The following is a 21,236-nucleotide window of genomic DNA, read 5'->3' on the forward strand; positions in this document are numbered from 1 at the left end:
GCCGCACCTCCATCCGCTCCAACGCCGTCCCCGGCCTCTCCTCCGGCGAACCCCCTCCTCGTCCGCAAGCGCCGATGACCACCCCCTCCTACTCCGGCGACGTCTTCCGGCGAACCTCGGGAACTGTGCCATGAACCCAAGATCTTAGATCTGGAGGGTATATTTCTTCTAAGTCCTTTTCCCCCCAACATTTTGTACCCCTGTTCATTGCCTCATATCTCCATGACCGTAGCTCCGTTTGATGCATATGATATATGAAAATGTTCATTATGAGATGCTCTGCATTTCATTCCATTGTGGCATGATTGTTTGAGTTCATCTTGATGCCCTAATCATTGATACAAGAGTGCAATACAATGTTTACTTCTATTACTTATCAGATTATGAGGTTTTGTCATTTTTGTTACATTTGTTGTGTGCTTCATATGAGCATGAGCTCTACATGTGTTTTGAACTATGCCGTGCCATCTTTAGAGGGGTGCTTGCTTTGTATTTTTTTGATCAATGTGGTGACTAGACCAAGCATGCAAAGTAGCCTTCGTGATATTGTTGTTTTTAGAGGCTTAGGATTTTGCTAAGTCCTTTTCCTCCTATTATTTTTATGCCATGTAAACATGATTTTACAGTGATATCCATGCTTGTTTTGAGATACTTTAGTAAGGGTGTTTTGAACATATGGTTATGCTCTATCCATCCATGCCCCTGTTTGCAATTATGGAGTGCCTAGCATATCTTGTTCTTGAGCTACTTTTTCTATGAAATGTTCCTGGCAGATTGTCTACATGTTAATCAATTTTTCCATGGTTGTTGCTATTGATCCATGCATGTTATGAACTTGCTCTTGCCATGGTTAGCTTCATGAACATATCATCTTGCTGTTGGTATGCTTGTTTTTTCATGCAAGGCCTTGTGGTGAGTGATTTGAGCTTGCAAATATACCTCATAATTCTTTTTATGCCATGCTCTGATTTCTGCTAAGTCTGAAACTGTTAATAAAACTTGCTATGTTTACATGGGTGCCATTATATCTTCTGTGCCCTTTTCGCTAATGTTCAGTAAGAGACTTTTGTTCTATGCATTTAGAAGAATCATTCCATGCCTTGTATTGCTATGATATGTTCCTTTAGCATGTTGTTTGCTTGCTCTAGACATGGCTTCCTGATGTTATTTCTGGCATGTTAGAATTTTCACTAAGTCTGTGAAGCTGATATCTTTTGCACTTTTTCCATGCTTGTTTGAACCTGCTCTTATGTGATTTAGCCATAGCTCACTGTTCATGTTTTGTGAAGAATATTGAGTACATCACTTACATATTCTTTGCTGTTATGTTGGTGTGCCGTAGCTTAGTTTCTTGTCGCATTCTAGATGGCATCGTGCTATTAATCGTAGGATTGTGCCATTCTTGTTTTGCTTGCCATTTGCAAACCGTGCATCTGTTTCCGGTGATCTTTATATCAATTTCGACCGAAATCATCTCATCTTTCCAGCGGCACACTTGGTTTGCCAAGTTGATGCCTTGTTCATTCTTTCCCATCCAAAGCACGCATATGCATTGCATATCATGTCTTGCATATCATGCCATGTTTTGCATCATGTTGCTTGTGCATTGCACCGTGATTGATTGTTGGTCCTTTGCTTGTGTTCTTGTTCTAGGTAGAGCCAGGAGACGAGTACATGACCGAGGAACCTGTTGAGTACGCTAACGAGGATCAAGCTTTCGACAACTCTGAGAAATTTGCAGGCAAGATGACCATACCCTTGAAATCACTTCTATCTTTGCTTGCTAGTTGCTCGCTCTATTGCTATGTCGCGCTACCTACCACTTGCTATATCATGCCTCCCATATTGCCATGTCAAGCCTCTAACCCACCTTCCCTAGCAAACCGTTGTTTGGCTATGTTACCGCTTTTGCTCAGCCCCTCTTATAGCGTTGCTAGTTGTAGGTGAAGGTGAAGTTTGTTCCATGTTGGAACATGGATATTGTTGGGATATCATTATTATATCTTATTTACTTTAATGCATCTATATACTTGGTAAAGGGTGGAAGGCTCGGCCTTATGCCTGGTGTTTTGTTCCACTCTTGCCACCCTAGTTTTCCGTCATACCGGTGTTATGTTCCTTGATTTTGCGTTCTTTACGTGGTTAGGTGTTATGGGAACCCCTTGACAGTTCGCCTTGAATAAAACTCCTCCAGCAAGGCCCAACCTTGGTTTTACCGTTTGCCACCTAAGCCTTTTCCCTTGGGTTCCGCAAACTCAAGGGTCATCTTTATTTTAAACCCCCGGGCCAATGCTCCTCTGAGTGTTGGTCCAAAACAGAGCCACTTGCAGCGCCACCTCGGGGAAACTTGAGGGTTGGTTTTAGTTGTACGTAGTGTTCATCCGGTGTGCCCTGAGAACGAGATATGTGTAGCTCCTATCAGGATTTGTCGGCACATTCAGGAGGCTTTGTTGGTCTTGTTTTACCATTGTCGAAATGTCTTGTAACCGGGATTCCTAGTCTGACCGGGTCTTCATGTGAGAAGGAATATCCTTCGTTGACCGTGAGAGCTTGTGATGGGCTAAGTTGGGACACCCCTACAGGGTTTTGAACTTTCGAAAGCCGTGCCCGCGGTTATGGGCAGATGAGAATTTGCTAATATCAGGTTGTAGAGAACTTGATACTTAACTTAATTAAAATGAATCAACCGCGTGTGTAGCCGTGATGGTCTCTTTTCGGCGGAGTCCGGGAAGAGAAGACAGTCTCGTGTTATGCTTGAACGTAAGTAGCATTAGGATCACTTCTTGATCACTTATTAACTTCTCGACCGTTGCATTGCTTCTCTTCTCGCTCTCTTTTGCGTAAGTTAGCCACCATATATGCTAGTGCTTTGCTGCAGCTCCACCTCACTACCTTTTTCTACCCATAAGCTTAAATGGTCTTGATCTCGCGGGTGTGAGATTGTTGAGTCCTCGTGACTCACGGTTACTTCCAAACAAATGCAGGTGTCGATGATGCCAGTTCAGGGGACGCTACCGAAGTCAAGCGGGTGTTCGACGAGGATTCGAGCCATTACTACGTGTCTTTTCCGAATGATCAGTAGTGGAGCCCAGTTGGGACAATCGGGGATCTAGCATTTGGGGTGGTCTTTCTTTATTTTGGTTCCGTAGTCGGACCTTTGATTGTACCTTGGATGATGTATGAACTATTTATGTATTGTGTGAAGTGGTGATTGTAAGACGACTCTTTATCCCTTTCTTATTCAGTACATGGGATGTGTAAAGATTACCCCTCTTGCGACATGCCTACCATGCGGCTCTGCCTCTAAGTCGTGCCCGACACGTGGGAGATATAGCCGCATTGTGGGTGTTACAAGTTGGTAATCAGAGCCTTCCCCGACTTAGGAGCCCCCTGCTTGATCGAATCGCTGATGTTGTTGAGTCTAGAACAAAATGTTTTGAGTCTTAGGATTATATATATCAGAGAGTAGGATTCTTTTTACTCCTCAGTCCCTTCGTCGCTCTGGTGAGGTCTCCTAACATAGAGTTTTGACTCTTCTCTCCTCAAATTTCACGAAAAATATTTTAGGATCACGCGGGTATCTTGGAATCGTTCCGATGGTTTTGTGACGAGAACATTGTTCTTGGTGCCTCCTGACATTTAGGGGTTGTGGCAGTGTCCTGGGGAGTTGAGCTTCAAGGTGTTGTCATCACAATTTTATCGTTGCAATTATGGAATAACTGAGTTCGCCAACATCGAAAATCTCTTTTATGCAGTTGTAGATGAGATAACCTCAACGCCACCGAGTACTGGGGCGGGAGTTCGAGAGTATTGCCATAAGTCATATAACGGATGCTTTTCCAAGGTTGAGGTAAATGATTTCCGAAGGTTTCTTGGTTATGTGTTGAAGGATGGATACAACTGGATGTAGGATTTGTTAGTTTTGGGTGAGATATTATGCTTCCCCTGTATCCCCAACACCTGATTGCACAACCAGAATGTTTCGGGAGTTTTATAGCTGGGAATTCATGTAGCTCTAGTATTTCTTACCGTAGATATTTGGTTTGTGATTGGGTAATCCTTACCACTTATTTGTTCATATCCATACCGTGTTGCTTTATTCATCTACCTTTATCTATGTGGCTTCTCAACTTAATGGAAGTGTGATGATTTACTTTGGAATTCATTCGTTCATTCTTGTTTGAATGTTAAGGCTATATGTTGCAATTTCGATCCATTGATTTAGCTTGAATATCTGTTTTTCAAGACGCTAACGGATGTCAACCTCTTCAGGATGGCTCCTCCAACACGCCAGAATCCGGACCCTCCACCACCACCTCCACCTCCGGAGGCATGGTAAGCTGTCATGGCAGCCACCAACGCCAACACTCAGATGCTTTTGCAACTATTGCAAGAGCGCAACCAAGGGCAAGGCAACAAAGGAAATCAAGGCCAAGGCAACAATCAGCCTCAGTTTGCTACCCTCAACCAGTTCCTCGCAAACCAGCCGAAGTCCTTCAGCAACTGTAATGAGGCCACAGACGCCGACGACTGGGTCATGGATATGTGCAAACATTTTGAGTGTAGCAATGTCAGGCCTGAGGAGTTTGTCAAGTTTGCTTCGTTTCAACTCAAAGACCAAGCTGCTCAATGGTATCAACAATACAGAGATTCCAGAGGAGGTCGTGTGATTACCTGGGATGATTTCCGCCGAGACTTCAAAGCTCATCGCATCCCACCAAGTGTTGCTGAGAGCAAGCGTGAGGAGTTCCGCAATCTCAAGCAAGGCAGCATGTCCGTGTATCAATACAATATCCAGTTTCAGAAACGTGCTCGCTTCGCTAAACAAGACATCCCTGTTGAAAAGAGTATGATTTATCAATTCAGAGGTGGCCTCAGAGAAGATCTGCAAATTAGCTCTCGTGCTTCTTGAGCCGACTAAGTTTGATGAATTCTACAAAATGGCACTAAAGCAAGAAGCTGCTCAGCTCAAGTGTGAGGCATCTAAGAAGAGAGTCAGGGATGTAGTTCAATCTTCTTCTTCATCACAAGTGGCAGCTAAGCAACAGAAGTTCTGGTTGCCTCCTCCTCCTCCATTTCGTCAGCCTTATCAGCAGAAGAGCAAAGGTGGCAATGGATTTTCCCACCCACCCAACCCAGTCTATCAGAACAAAGCTCAGTCTCACACTCCAAGGTCAAGTGCTCCTTATCACCGTCCGCTCTAAGGGGTTACTAGCAACAAGTGTCAGCAGAAAGGGAACTATGCAAACAAATGAGTCAACCAAAGGCGCCTTCCGCCTCCTCCTCCTGTGAGATCTTCTAGCAATGCAGTGGTGATGCATAATCCCAAGCATGCTAAGGTCAACATGATGAACGCAGCTCAGGCAGAGGATTCTTCAGAAGTGATCACGGGTAACCTTCCTGTTAATGATATTCCTGCAGAAGTCTTATTTGATAGTGGTGCATCGCATTCTTTCATTTCAAGACCTTTTGTGGCTATGCATGATTTGGTTACTCAAGTATTGCGGAGACCATTGCCTATTGTTTCTCCGGCTCGACAAATGACTTCTTGAGTATTCGTTCGGGATTCCATTATCAAGATGGGCGACTATAAATTTATGTCTTCTGCAATTGTTCTTGGTGACTCGGATATTGATCTAATTCTCGGCATGGACTGGCTTTCTAAGCACAAGGCTCATCTTGATTGTGCCGCTAGGCGAATTCAATTAACACACTCTTCTGAGGATGTGATCATCTATGCCGCTCGTGAAGATACCATTCGACTGTTTTCTCTCGATGAGAAGGGCGAGTTGAAAGCCATCTCTCAGATTCCAGTTGTTTGTGAATATCAAGATGTCTTTCCAGAAGAGCTTCCAGGAATGCCTCCACACCGGCTAGTTGAATTGGTTATCGATCTTGAGCCTGGCACGGAACATGTTTGCAAACGTCCCTACAAGCTTGGACCAGAGGAGTTGAAGAAACAACACGATGAACAAGAGCGTATGGGTCTGATCAGACCGAGTTCATCTCCATGGGGTTGTGGTGTTCTTTTTTTCAAGAAGAAGGACGGAACGGAACGACTCTGTGTCGACTACCGTCCATTGAACAAGAAAACAATAAAGAACAAGCGTCCACTTCCCAACATCAATGAGCTATTCGAGCAACTTAAAGGTGCTCAAGTTTTCTCCAAGCTTGACCTCCGTATGGGTTATCATCAGATTCACATCCGTGAACAAGATATTCCCAAGACAGCATTCAGAACAAGCTATGGTTCTTATGAATATATTGTCATGTCTTTCGGCCTTGTCAATGCTCCTCCAATGTTCTCTCGCATGATGAACTTCATCTTCAACCCTTACACAACTGATTTCGTCCTGGTATATCTCGATGATATCTTGGTATTTTCCAAGAATAAGGAGGATCATGCCAAGAATTTGAGATCGGTACCGGACAAACTCAGAGAGCATCAATTCTATGCGAAGTTTTCCATGTGTGAGTTCTGGCTTCACGAAGTTCTTTACCTTGGTCATATCATCTCCGCCAAGGGCATCACTGTTATTCCTGAGAACTTCTTTACCTTGATTGTTGGTCCTTTGCTTGTGTTCTTGTTTTGGGTAGAGCCAGGAGATGAGTACGTGACCGAGGAAGCTGTTGAGTACGCTAACGAGGATCAAGCTTTTGACAACTCTGAGAACTTTGCAGGCAAGATGACCATACCCTCGAAATCACTTTTATCTTTGCTTGCTAGTTGCTCACTCTATTGCTATGTAACGCTACCTACCACTTGCTAAATCATGCCTCCCACATTGCCATGTCAAGCCTCTAACCCACCTTCCCTAGCAAACCGTTGTTTGGCTATGTTACCACTTTTGCTCAGCCCCTCTTATAGCGTTGCTAGTTGCAGGTGAAGATGAAGTTTGTTCCATGTTGGAACATGGATATTGTTGGAATATCATAATTATATCTTATTTACTTTAATGCATCTAAATACTTGGTAAAGGGTGGAAGGCTCGGCCTTATGCCTGGTGTTTTGTTCCACTCTTGCAACCCTAGTTTTCCGTCATACCGGTGTTATATTCCTTGATTTTGTGTTCCTTACAAGGTTGGGTGTTATGGAACCCCTTGACAGTTTGCCTTGAATAAAACTCCTCCAACAAGGCCCAACCTTTGTTTTACCATTTGTCACCTAAGCCTTTTCCCTTGGGTTCCGCGGAATCAAGGGTCATCTTTATTTTAAACCCCCGGGCCAGTGCTCCTCTGAGTTTCACCACAAACAGATCCACTTGCAGCACCACCTCGGGGAAACTTGAGGGTTGGTTTTAGTTGTACATAGTGTTCATCCGGTGTGCCCTGAGAACGAGATATGTGCAGCTCCTATCGGGATTTGTCGGCACATTCGGGCAGCTTTGCTGGTCTTGTTTTACCATTGTTGAAATGCCTTGTAACCGGGATTCCGAGTCAGATCGGGTCTTCATGGGAGAAGGAATATCCTTCGTTGACCGTGAGAGCTTGTGATGGGCTAAGTTGGGACACCCCTGCAGGGTTTTGAACTTTCAAAAGTCGTGCCCGCGGTTACGGGCAGATGGGAATTTGTTAATATCCGGTTGTAGAGAACTTGATACTTAAGTTAATTAAAATGAATCAACCGCGTGTGTAGCCGGGATGGTCTCTTTTCGGCGGACTCCGGGAAGAGAACACTGTCTCCTGTTATGCTTGAACGTAAGTAGCTTCAGGATCACTTCTTGATCACTTATTAACTTCTCGACAGTTGCGTTGCTTCGCTTCTCGCTCTCTTTTGCGTAAGTTAGCCACCATATATGCTTAGTGCTTTGCTGCAGCTCCACCTCACTACCTTTTTCTACCCATAAGCTTAAATAGGCTTGATCTCGCATGTGTGAGATTGCTGAGTCCTCGTGACTCACGGTTACTTCCAAACATATGCAGGTGCTGATGATGCCAGTGCAGGGGACGCTACCGGACTCAAGTAGGAGTTCGACGAGGATTCGGGCCGTTACTATGTTTTTTTCGGATGATCAGTAGTGGAGCCCAGTTGGGACGACCGTGGATCTAGAATTTGGGGTGGTCTTTCTTTATTTGGGGTGATCTAGAATTTGATTGTACCTTGGATGATGTATGAACTATTTATGTACTGTGTGATTTGGCGATTGTAAGCCGACTCTTTATCCCTTTCTTATTCAGTACATGGGATGTGTAAAGATTACCCCTCTTGTGACATGCCTACCATGCGGCCATGCCTCTAAGTCGTGGCCCGACACATGGGAGATATAGCCGCATTGGGGGTGTTACAGCCCCCAACTGAGTAAACTAGAAAATGTAACCTGGTGCGGTTGCTGGAGATAGGTTGAAGTGGCTGAGGATGTGCCCTCGAGGGGTCGCCCCTCATGAGCCGCCTTGGTCTTGCACCTCGGGATGCTCTGAAGGCTCGGGGGGTTCATGGAGAACCATCGCTGCCTCCACTAGGACCGCGTGGTACCTGGCCTCCTGAACAGTCACGATGCTCCGCAAGCAACGCTGGTAGGCAGTAGCCACACTCGGCAGGCCGAAAGGCATGTGAACGTAGCTGTGAGGTGGGCCCTCACACCGGCCAGCGCGCGACGGCCAGAAGCGCTCCTGGGCTGTAGCTTTATTGAGCCTGGGGACGTTGATGCAGATGTGCAGCTCGTTGTCCTCGCCAGGACAAGGGGCTGCGCTAGGTGGTAGGCGATGGTCACCACACATGGCTCTCGCCTCTTGAAGCTCCTCGGTTGGCTTGGTGATGAACTCATGAGCACCTGGCACCTTGTGCCTAGTGCCCTCGTGAGGGAAGCGTGCGGTGAAGCATGCCTCCACGTGACGCCTGAGCGCCTCCCTCGTGACATTGGCTAGGATAGAGGCCCTCCAGAAGAAAGCCCCCGAGCCCAGCCTGAGGAGGGTGTCGGGCACGCCTTCCTATGCAACAGAGGGAGGTGCCCCATCCGTGGGCGCTGGTCCTGAGGTGGTGCCACTAGAGACACCGCTCTCCTGAGGCCCTTCATGGGGCAGCTGCTTCTTCTTCTTGGGGACTGCCTCAGGAGGGTAGATGGCACCTTCATTGTCTAGATCTTCAACTGTCGCAGCCTGTTAGGCGCACTCAAGGGAGCACACCGCATCCTTCTCCTCGCAGGCGACCGTGATGACGCTACAGCTTCCTGGCATTTGGAGGACGTTGTAGCCGTGGTGGGTCACCTCCATGAACTTGGCCAGGGCCGGATATCCAAGTATGGCATTAGACAGCAGACGGATGTGGGTGACGTCGAAGTTGATGAGCTCGGTGCGGAAGTTGTCCCGCTGGCCAAAGCAGATAGGGAGGCGAATCTTCCCTATCGGGGTGGTGGAGCCATCGGTCACTCCTGAGAAGGGCTTGGTGGGCTGCAGCTGATTGTATGGCACTTGGAGGCGGTCGAATGTCTTGATGGAAATAACGTTGAGCCCCGCACTGCCATCGATGAGGGTCTTGGTGACAAGGACATTGCTGATGACGAGCGAGCAGAGCATTGGGAGAGCGCCGGCAGTTGCCGTGCACATGAGCTGGTAGGACGACCTGAAGGTGATGGTGCACTTGGACCACCTGAGCGGATGTGTGGCCTCAAGTCTGGGGAGGGTTGCGTTCACCTCGCGAGAAAACTAGTTGAACATGCGGTGGGAGGCTGGGGCCTGAGCGCCACCCAAGATGCAGGCGATGGCGCGAGGCTCCCGGAAGCCCCCCAGCCCCTTCGTCTTGGTGGTGGTCGTTGTTCCTTCTTGGTGGTGGTGGCAGCGGAGGAAGGCCGGCGTTGCCCTCAGGACGGTCCTCACGAGGCTGGTCTCTCCAGGCGCCCTCACTAGGCTAGCCTTGCCAGCGGTCCTCATGAGGCTGGTCGCGCCACTCCTGGCGGGGGCCGCGGTCATCCCGACATCCTCCAGTTCTGCCTCCTCTGTGACCATAGCCTCGGTCGTTGCGCTCGGGGCGTCGACCAAAGCGCCCGTCACGGATGTCCCGGAGCTCCTGGGAGTCATTGGTGTTGTGGATGTGTACGTTGTGGAAGGCGCAGAATGGGCGGCTGCCCTTGGATGACTCGGTGTGGTCGCGGCCGCGCTTCATCTCTGGTTCAGCCGCGAGCACGGCCACACCCTTGCACTTCACGTCCTTGGTCTTGGCCTTCTTATCTTCTGGGTCGGCAGCCGGGAGCTCGAGGAGGGAGAGGCACCCCTCCTCAGCACTCGCGCACTTGGTAGACATGTTGAACATCTCCAGGGCCGTGCCCAAGTCCTCGTGGATGGCGAGCTCCTCCTTCATCTTGGCATTGTGGACGCCATCGGAGAATGCCAAGATGATGGCTTCGTCAGAAACCTTGGGATCTTGAGGCGAACGCTTTTGAAGCATTGGATGTACTTCTATAGGTTTTCCCCAGGCTGTTGCTTGATGTGTCGCAGGTCACTCGCGGCAGGTGGGTGGTCACGAGTGCCTTGGAAGTTGGCGACGAAACGCTCATGCATCTCGCCCCAGGAGGAGATTGATCCCACAGGCAGGTTCAGGAGCCATGAGTGTGCGCCGTCCTTGAGGGCCAGGGGAAACTAGTTCACCATGACCTTCTCATCACCGCTGGCCACCTCAATGCTTAGCTCGTAGAGCCGCAGGAACTCCACAGGGGAGGGGGTGCCGTCGTAACACAAAGGCATGTCAGACTTGAACTTGCCTCGCCAGACGATGCTACATAACTCAGGGGTGAAGGCACGCCAGCCCGCTGTGGTCACTGGAGTCCGTCGTGGAGGTGGACCCTGGTCTTGGTATCCACGCACCGCCGCTGCAGGCGGTGCGTGGTCTTGATGTGGTGGTGCCGGGAGTGCAGGAGCGTCTTCTTGCGGACACTGGACATCCTGGCAGCTTCCTTCTTCACGCGCGGGCGCCTTGTGCGGCGGGTCATGCCACGGGGCCGCGCATCTTGGTCCGAGGGCTATGTCTTGACGGGGAGGTGGTGGATGCGCTCCATGGGCTATGTTGCCCACAGCAGGAGGCGGACAAGGCAGCAAGAGGGACGATGCAAGAGAGCGCCCGGCGGTGCCGACGAGCTCGACGATGTGGTCCAGCCAGTTTTCATAGAGGTCGTCGACTGGGTGGTAGCACAAGAGCTCGCGTTCCATGAGCAGCGCAGCGTGTGTGTCCGCGGCCCACGACGATCATGGGATGATAAGCCGGCCGGAGTCAGTGACGGGGTGGCGGTGCGTCCATTCTGCTGCACAGAGGGGTGCAGTGACGAAACTTGCTGCTCGTTCCCCGACGGGCCGGTGGCGGTGTTGGCAGCTGGTGATGGAGAGCGGCAGGGAGGCACACCGACGGGCGCCGTCTGGGTGACGCAGGCAGCGAGAGCGGCTCGGCGCTTAGCACGGGCTCGACGAGCGTCTACCATGGAAGCGGTGGTGTGGTGGTGCGTCGATCGACGGAAGAGAGGTTTCATCGCACCCCTACCTGGCACACCAAATGGAGGATTCAGAGCTGCGCAAACCCTTGAGAGGTTCGAACACTAGGGTGCGCACGAAGAACACTCTCTCCCTAGCTCACTCACTAACGATCCCACGGCCTAGCTCGACAGACCCAAAGAACAAGAGACAGGGAGATTTATCCTAGTTTGGGCCACCTTACGGTGTAATACCCTACTCCAGCTTTGTGGTGGATTGCCTCGAGGGGCTGAGGATGACCTAGTACAGTGGATGAACAGCTTCGGAAGGTGAGGTGTTCTTGAGCTAGATGAGCTGGTGGGTGTGAGTATGGTCTGAATGATCTGTCCCCCCTATGGTGGTGACTAAGTCCTATTTATAGTGGCCTTAGTCCTCTTCCCAAATGTAGGCAGGAAGGGATCCAATAATGGCCAAATTCGAAAGGAGAAAACTAGTACAAGTTATCCTGACAAAAGTAGTCTTCGCCTGCAAAGGCTCTGGTGGTGACGCCGTCGTGGGCTCCACGATGACCTCCGTCCTACCGTCCAGGCGGTCTTGGTCTTGTTGCACTGATATGGAAACCTTTGCCCGATTCCTTGGGACTCCGTGCCTGCGCTTGCCTCCTTAGCACCAAAGAGGAAACTGGTACACTGCGCCCGCTGGCGCCCGCCTGGCCTTGGTCGTCATGCTCACGTCATGTGAACCTCGTGAGGTGCACCCTGCCTAGATATCTCCGCTCCTCAGGAGCCATCCTAGCGAGGCTGCCCCCATGGATGTCTTAGTGTCGTCCGCCTCGCGAGGCTCGGCCCCCTCACGAGGGTCTTGGGTCGTTGTTGTTGGAACTGGGCCGTACCAGGCCACTGGTGGCGCCACGCCGTGGGCAAGTAGGCATGTACGGGTACCCCCGGTCCCAGAATGCCAACATCCTCGGCCCTTACTGCCAGCAACATTCTGACCTTTCTCCTTATCAGGTCTCTCATACTCTGCCCTCTGTTTCTTGACAAGCTGCTCAACTTGATAACACTCTTGAAGGTTGTGGCCCTTGGTCTGATGAATCTTGCAGTACGGCCCGTCACCTTTCCCGGCTTCATCGACAGTAGCGGCTTCCCGGCAGTCAATGCACACGGCAGCTTCCTTGCCCGGGGCCTCAGCTTTGGCCTTCTTGCCAGTACTAGGCATACCCGATCCTTTAATAGTCATCACTGCCTTATCTCTTCGCTTCTTAGTGTGCTTCTTGCTCTTCTTCTGACTAGTTGATTGATACGTCTCCGTCGTAGTCCCCGGGATATGATTTATTACTTCTCTGCTAAATATTTCCCCGCTCATAACAAACAAGCTGCTTTAAGAGAAATATATAACTTTGTGCAAATTGAAGAAGAGAGTCTCCCACAAACTTGGGGGAGGCTTCTCCAATTACTTAATGCTTTGCCTGATCATCCTCTCAAGAAAAATGAAATACTTGATATCTTTTATAATGGACTAACCGATGCCTCCAGAGATTACCTGGATAGTTGTGCTGGTTGTGCTTTCAAGGAAAGAACAGTTGATCAAGCTGAAATTCTATTGAATAATATGTTGATCAATGAAAATAATTAGACACTTCCTGAACGAACTCCTAAGCCGACTCCAAAGAAAAGGGGTATTCTATTTCTCAGTCCTGAAGGTATGCAAGAGGCAAAGAAATCTATGAAAGAAAAAGGTATTAAAGCTGAAGATGTTAAGAATTTACCTCCTATTGAAGAAATACATGGTCTTAATTTACCGCCTGTTGAAGAAACACATGGTCTTGATAACCCAACACAGGTAGTGAAGGTAAATTCTCTCTATAGATATGATAAAGCTGAAATCCCTCCTACTAAGTTTGCTAGCCAATGCTTAGATGAATTTGATAACTCCATGGTTAAGCAAGAAGATTTTAATGCTTATGTTGGTAGACAATTGAAAGATAATGCGTATATGATTGAACACTTGAGTGATTATATGGCTAGTGTTAAAGGTGAACTTAAACTTATTAGTAAACATGCTTCTATGGTTACCACTAAAGTAGAACAAGTACTTAAACCTCAGAATGATTTGCTCAATGAATTAAATAGTAAGAAAAATCATAATGCTATTAGAGTTATGACTAGAGGTGGTAAAATGACTCAGGAACCTTTGTATCCTGAGGTCCATCCTAAGAGAATTGAGCAGGATTCTCAGAGAAATAACGTTGATGCACCTAGTCCTTCTAAATGGAAGAAAAAGAAAAATGATAGGACTTTGCATGCTTCTAGTGAACCAGTTACAGACACACCTAAGAATCCCAATGATATTTCTATCTCTGATGCTGCACAATCTGGTAATGAACATGAACCTAGTGATAATGTTAATGATGATGTTCATGTTGATGCTCAACCTAGCAATGATAATGATGTAGAGATTGAACCTGCTGTTGATCTTGATAACCCACAATCAAAGAATCAACGTTATGATAAGAGAGACTTTGTTGCTAGGAAGCACGGTAAAGAAAGAGAACCATAGGTTCAGAAACCCATGCCTTTTCCTCCTAAACCATCTAAGAAAAAGGATGACGAGTATTTTGAGCGCTTTGATGAAATGATTAGACCTATTTTTTTGCGTATGCGTTTGACTGATATGCTTAAAATGAATCTTTATGCTAAGTACATGAAGGATATTGTTACCAATAAAAGAAAGATATCGTAAGCTGAAATTTCCACCATGCTTGCTAATTATACTTTTAAGGGTGGAATAGCAAAGAAACTTGGAGATCCAAGAGTACCAACTATACCATGCTCCATTAAAAGAAACTATGTTAAAACTGCTTTATGTGATCTTGGAGACGGTGTTAGTGTTATGCCTATCTCTTTATATCGTAGACTGGATTTAAATAAGTTGACACCTACTGAAATATCTTCATAAATGGTTGATAAATCAACTGCTATACCTGTCGGTATTTGTGAGGATGTGCCTATTGTGGTTGCAAATGTTACTATTTTAACGGACTTTGTTATTCTTGATATTCCCGAGGACAATAGTATGTCTATTATTCTTAGAAGACCCTCTTTGAATACTGCAGGGGCTGTTATTGATTGCACCAAAGGAAATGTCACTTTTCATGTTAATGGTAATGAGCATACGGTACACTTTCCGAGGAAACAACCTCAATTCCACAGTATTAATCCTATTGGAAAAATTTCAACAATTACTATTGGAGGTTTTGAATTTTCTCTTCCTACTGTCAAGAAGAAATAAGATATTCTTATTGTTGGGGACATGCTTATCCCCGTCGAGGTAACATAGTGTTATTCGAAATTTCTCCGGTTCCATGTTACTCGAAATGAGTTTGTTAACAAGACCTGATCAACCTTGTTAGTGGATTCCTTTTGATGAGCATGAGATGGATGAAGTTAGAAAAGACAACTCTCTGTACCCTCTTTTTACTTTCTGTTATTTATATTAAATAAAGCAAAAATAGTTTTTTTTTCTGTCTGTTCTCTGAATTATCCATGCAATAAAAAAATACCCCGAAAATAAAAGCTCTCCAAATGCCCTGAAATTTAAATATGATTTTTTCTGGAATATTTGAGAATATCTGGCACTGAGAACACAACTGGGGGGCAAGCACCTGGCCACGATGGTCCACGACATGCCCACCCCCTAGGCGCGCCCCCTGCCTCGTGACCCACGATGGCTCCCCTCCACTTATTCGAGCTACCACACACTCCTTCTTCCTCCCACAAAAATCACCAACCAGCTCAAACCCGAGTTCAAGCTCATCTTGTTGCCATTTTCAATCTCCTAGCTCAAGGATCCATTCACAAAACTGCTTTGGGGGATTGTTCTTTGGTATGGGACTCCTCCAATGGTCCAATTACTTTTTGTTCTAGTGCTTTATTCATTGCAATTTTTTGCTGCTTAGGTGACCCTGTTCTTGAGCTTGCGTGTCAAATTTATGTGGTTAAAAGTAATTTTGATGCATGATATTGCCTCTAGGCACTTGTAGGAGTAGTTGGTATCAATATTGTTGAGTTTGGTTCACTTTTATTTTGAGTTACTAAAAATTTCAGAAATTTTTCAGAGGAAGAAATATGTTTAGGAAAATGTACCAAGGTGGTTCTTCAAGGAAGCAAGGACCCAGACTCGCAATACGCGACGCGGATGAGGAACCACCAAGGGATGCTCAAGTGCGGCCCTGTGAATGGCCGTCAGAGGACTTCATGGTTCGAGCAGGAATCAAGGAGGAATTTGAAGCATATGTGCGTAATGCTGATCTTGAGAGATTCGAGGCAGATAAGTGCCGCCAATACTATCACCTAACTGATTCCTTTGTGAGAAGGTTCAAATTTTCATCTTCACGTAATTCTCACACTGTCCTGTTTGATATTTATGATAAATCTTATACAACGGACTTAGAAGATTTTACCACTGCTTGTAAACTTCCACAATGGGGTGATGTTAGTGAACCTCGCAAATCTGAATTTAGTTATTTTCTTGCTAGTATAACTATGGGGGAATCTAGGGATGTGACGCAAGCTAACATAGGGATCAATCATTTTCCTGCTATACATTATTTTTCTCTCTTCATAGGTAGATGCATTAATGGTAAAGATGAAGCATGTCACATGTGTGTGCCTGATCTTAGCGTTCTCAGAAGCGCTGTTTTAGGAGATAGAAAATACAAATTGGGGGCCATTGTTGCACGTAGGTTGCATAATAATCGTATTCATGGAGATTTCTTTGGTTGAATTTATGCAAATCGTATAGCTAACTTTCTTGAGATACCCATACGTTGAGATGATATTGAGTAGCCTCCTTCTTATTTAGATTATGAGGCTATGGTTCGTCATCAGTTTGTTGAGAGGAATGATCAGTTCCTCCAGTACCGACTAATCTTTGACAGACGACGCACCTATCATGTCCCCCTCCCTGCTCCTACTTTCTTTGACTTTTAGGCAAAGGGGCGATATTTTATAACCAGGGGGGAGGCGACCGAGTACAAGAGGAGGGCGGAGATAGCTCGCCTCCAAGCTGCAGCTCATCAGGCAATTGTCGCTGCATCTCAGTACGACCCCAGCTACAACTTTGGATATCCGCCAGGCCAGCCGTGGCCATAGACCAACTTAGGCCAAAAGCGTAAGCTTGGGGGAGTACGTATTTCTCACCGATATTACATTTATGTTCACACACTCATGCTAGTTGTCGGTGCTCATACTTTTTCACTATATCATCCATGCTAGTTTATTTTCCCTTTTTATGCTTTCTTCTTGTGTGTTTGATAAACCTTAAGAATTTTTATTTATTAGTTGTAGCTTTTAGTTAGTTTACTTTCTTGCTTGTAGTAGTAATTAAAAAGAAAACCCAAAAAGATTTCTCGTTCTTCTTTTGCTTGTTGGGAGCTTTCCCGTGTAAATAGTTTTGTTCTTTTTCTTGTTCTTTGGGGGTTGAGAGGAGAAGACCATAATGAAAATGTTGAGTGGCTCTCATATTCATTATTGTTGATCTAACAAAGAGCCCATATTACCTTGTCTTCTCTCTTGAATTGAATGCTTGCAGATTCCATCTTAGTCCAATGCACGTGCACTATTATTATTATCCACACTATTTGGTCGTGCAAGTGAAAGGCAATAATGATGATTATATGATGAACTTATGGAGACAATAAAAGCTAGTATGAACTCGACCTCTCTTGTTTTTGTAAATATGATCAGTCCATCGTTCCTGATTCAGCCTATTATGAAGAAATGTTTGCAATGATAATTAGAGATTGTAGTTGCTTATGCCATGCTTAATTAGCTAGGAGCTTATAATGGTTTACCTTGCGTGCCAACATGCTATTAAAATGGTTGTGATGTGGTATGATAGGGTGGTATCCTCTTTTGAACGACTCGAGTGGCTTGACTTGGCACATGTTCACGCATGTAGTTGAAACAAAATCAACGTAGCCTCTACGATATTTATGTTCATGGTGCATCATATCCTACTCATGCTTACATTCCGTGTTAATTAATTTTAATGCATGTTCATGACTGTTGTCGCTCTCTAGCTGGTCGCTTCCCAGTCTTTTTCTAGCCTTCACTTGTACTAAGCGGGAATACTGCTTGTGCATCCAATTCCATAAACCCCAAAGTTGTTCCATATGAGTCCACCATACCTACCTATATACGGTATCTACCTGCCCTTCCAAGTAAATTTGTATGTGCCAAACTCTAAACCTTCAAATAAACATTATGTTTTGTATGCTCGAATAGCTCATGTATCAACTAGGGCTGTCTGTATCTTCCATGCTAGGCGGGTTATTCACGAGAGGAGTGGATTCCACTCCTTACTCACGAGAAAAGGTCTAGTCACCGAGATGCCCAGCCCCATGCTTTATGCAAATCAAATCAAAATAACTGCAAACAAAACTCCCCCGGGACTCTTGTTAGTTGGAGGCACTCGTTGTTTCGAGCAAGCCATGGATTGATGCTTGCTGGTGGATGGGGAGTATAAACTTTACCATTATGTTTGGGAACCGCCTATAATGTGTGTAGCATGGAAGATATCGAGATCTCTCGGTTGCTATGTTGACAATGAAAGTATACCGCTGAAAATATTATTCATATCTATTTCAAAACCGAGCTCTGGCACCTCTACAAATCCCTGTTTCCCTCAGCGAAGGGCCTATCTATTTACTTTTATGTTGAGTCATCATCCTCTTATAAAAAAACACCAGTTGGAGAGAACGACTTTCATTTGCATCCATTACTGTTAGTTTACATTGAGTATGACTTGACTGGATCTCTTTTACCATGAATTAAAATGTCTAGTCAGTCCTGGATCTTTAAAGGTGCTCTGCATTTTTGTTTTGCGGTCTCAGAAAGGGCTAGAGAGATACCATCCTGTTATATCATATTATGATTGTTTTGAGAAAGTGTTGTCATCCGAGATTTACTATTATTGCTCGCTAGTTGATTATGCCATTGATATGAGTGAACATGAGACCAAAGTGTTATTGTGAATATGGTTAGTTCATAATCTTTGCTTGAAAACTTGAATGCTGGCTTTACATATTTACATCAACAAGAGCAAACAGAGTATGTAAAAGTTTTTTTTATCACTTTCAGTTTATCAACTAAATTGCTTGAGGACAAGCAAAGGTTTAAGCTTGGGGGAGTTGATATGTCTCCGTCGTATCTACTTTTCCAAACACTTTTGACCTTGTTTTGGACTCTAACTTGCATGATTTGAATGGAACTAACCCGGATTGACGCTGTTTTCAGTAGAATTGCCATGGTGTTATTTTTGTGCAGAAATAAAAGTTCTCGGAATGTCCTGAAAATCAACGGAGAATTATTTTGGAATATATAAAAATACTGGAAGAAGAATCCACGTCAGGGGGGCCTCCACCTATCCACGAGGGTGGGGGGCGCGCCCCCCGCCTCGTGGGCCCCCAGATGCTCCACCGACCTCAACTCCAACTCCATATATTCGTGTTCGGGGAGAAAAAATCAGAGAGAAGGATTCATCACATTTTACGATACGGAGCCATCGCCAAGCCCTAAACTCTCTCAGGAGGGCTGATCTGGAGTCCGTTCGGGGCTCCGGAGAGGGGAATCCGTCGCCCTCGTCATCATCAACCTGCCTCCATCACCAATTTCATGATGCTTGCCGCCGAGCGTGAGTAATTCCATCATAGGCTTGCTGGACGGTGATGGGTTGGATGAGATTTATCATGTAATCGAGTTAGTTTTGTTAGGGTTTGATCCCTAATATCCACTATGTTGTGAGATTGATGTTGCTATGACTTTGCTATGCTTAATGCTTGTCACTAGGGCCCGAGTGCCATGATTTCAGATTTGAACCTACTATGTTTTCATCAATATATGAGAGTTCTTGATCCTATCTTGCAAGTCTATAGTCACCTATTATGTGTTATGATCATTAACCCTGAAGTGATAATAATTGGGATACTTACCGGTAATGACCGTAGTTTGAGGAGTTCATGTATTCACTACGTGTTAATGCTTTGGTCCAGTACTGTATTAAAAGTAGGCCTTAATATCCCTTAGTTTCCATTAGGACCCCGCTTCCACGGGAGGGTAGGACAACAGATGTCATGCAAGTTCTTTTCCATAAGCACATATGACTATATTCGGAATACATGCCTACATTACATTGATGAACTAGAGCTAGTTCTGTGTCACCCTAGGTTATGACTGTTACATGATCGATCGCATCCGGCATAATTCTCCATCACCGATCCATTGCCTACGAGCTTTCTATATATTGTTCTTCACTTATTTACTTTTCCGCTACTACTGTTACAATCACCATAAAACCCAAAAATATTACTTTTGCTACCATTACCTTTTGCCACTGTTACCACTACTATCATATTACTTTGCTACTAAATACCTTGCTGCACATATTAAGTTTCCAGGTGTAGTTGAATTGACAACTCAGCTGCTAATACTTGAGAATATTCTTTGGCTCCCCTTGTGTCGAATCAATAAATTTGGGTTGAATACTCTACCCTCGAAAACTATTGCAATCCCATATACTTGTGGGTTATCATTGATTAATCCTCATCCTCTAAATCAACATTGGTGCAATCTTCCTCTTAGGGAAACTTCCTTCCTTCCTCCATCCGAGCACACTTATCTACCAGAGTGTAAAGATCCTTCACAGTCTTGGGCAACCGTATGTTCATCTTGGAATTAATACGACGGTTGCACACATTAGACTGGAAGGCAGCTATTATGGCTGCCGGATGGATATTTGGGATATTTCTATGAACTTTGCTGAATCTCTGTAAATACTTACAGAGTGTTTCTCCTTCCTTCTGTCGAAGAACCTGCAAGTCGCTGGGCCTGCCGGGTTCTTGATGGCCACCCATGAAGGCGCCAACGAACTCGTGGCACAAGTCAGTCCATGACGAAATGGATTTCTCTAGTAGGTGCATCTGCCAAGACCTCACATTGGACTTGAGGGCCAAACGGAAGTAGTTGGCAAACACCTTCTCATCTCTTCCCCCGGCAGCCTGAACAGTGATGGTGTAGATGCTCAGGAACTCCTCCGGGTTCAACCTCCCGTCATACTTCTTGGGTATTTCCGGCTTGAAAGTGTGAACGGACGGCCAACGGACTTGCCGTAGCTCACGAGTAAAGGCAGGGAAGCCAACCTTGAAAGGTAGGCACCCACCAATACCGAGCACATGCTCGTCGATGCCAGGGCCGCCGTACCCATTGGTCCGGCGGAGGTCGTCACAGCGGTGCTCGACGACGACGCACATGTACCCTCTCTGCCTATCCTTCGTGGTTCGTCATTCGCCTGGACGTGATCGAGGGTCAGAAGAGGCCGTCGAGACATCGTCGGGTTCTTGATTCTATTGCGCTCATGCTGGCTGCCATGGTGGGACTGCACCATGGGGATGTCCCCTTCTGTGCGGTCAGCGGCATGAGCTGTTGCTGTCGCTTGGGGAAGTCGCCGTGGGTCAGCTCGCCATGAGCCCCCAGATTCTGCGAAGCTGAGCCGACTTTGGATGGAGGCACACCATTCATCCATCTGCTCGGCCGCTGGCGGAAACTTCAGTAGCAGTTGGGCCCACGCCATGGCCTCTAAAGCCGGACTTGGCATGGAAAATGATGAAGTCGACCGTGCCATTGCTGGGCTCCTGACGATGCCGACAACGGCAGTACTGCGCCCCCGCTGCTGCAGGCGACCACTTGGTCGTGGTGCAGCGAAGGCGCCTGATGGCCAGCGGCTCCATCGGGCGCAGCCGGTTGGTCGACCCGTCCCAGAGGGAGTGCACACGCGGTGGCTGC

The sequence above is a fragment of the Triticum urartu genome, chromosome 3A (genome assembly GCF_056163025.1).
Source record: "Triticum urartu cultivar PI428250 chromosome 3A, HENAU_Tu73, whole genome shotgun sequence".
Lineage (NCBI taxonomy): Eukaryota > Viridiplantae > Streptophyta > Magnoliopsida > Poales > Poaceae > Triticum > Triticum urartu.